Genomic DNA, 661 nt, shown 5'->3' with positions numbered 1-661 from the left:
CTGCATGTTCTCCGTGTGCTTCTGCTGCAGCTCGTCCATGGCGGCACGGATCGTCCTGACGTTGCCCAGAACCTCAGCCACGTCGCCGTAGAAAGGGTCAAGGGCGCTTGAAGCTTCTCGACTGGGCTGGATAAGCCGTCCGGAAATCAGAGGCAGTAGGCATGCCTATTCTGGTGGCCTTTCCTGGGAAAGCGCGAAGCAGCTTTCAGGAGGCTTGGGAAACGACCCATGGGCATATCTCAACTGCAAGAGTCAAATGTGCAAACCACAGAGTAGGTGAGTGGAGGCCTAGAACACCACGGCAGGATCGCCGCAAATCGGCGCACCAGCGGTGGCTGCGTGTGGTGGCTTTGGGCTTGTCCACGGCAGGCACACACCCACTCACAAGCGATAGGTGAGCGTTGTGGGGGGCATAGGGATGCCAGAGTATCGTGGAGGGAGAGCATCAAGTTCAGAAACGTAAGGGTCATCTGCAAAATACACCACATGCTCGTCGGCATACTAATGCCCAAACGCGCTCGCCATGCGAATGCGATCACGCTGCACGCGCAGCCCCGCGTCTTCGGAGGAGATGCAGGGCTACGCAGCACAGAAGAAAGGGCTCGGCCACGGGGTACACGCATCGCCACCTCCCCCCTTGTTCCACCTCTTCATGGTGCCT

This window comes from Leishmania donovani, chromosome 28 (genome assembly GCF_000227135.1).
Source record: "Leishmania donovani BPK282A1 complete genome, chromosome 28".
Classification (NCBI taxonomy): domain Eukaryota; phylum Euglenozoa; class Kinetoplastea; order Trypanosomatida; family Trypanosomatidae; genus Leishmania; species Leishmania donovani.
The sequence above is the reverse complement of the archived record's forward strand: the minus strand, read 5'-3'. Positions refer to the sequence as shown.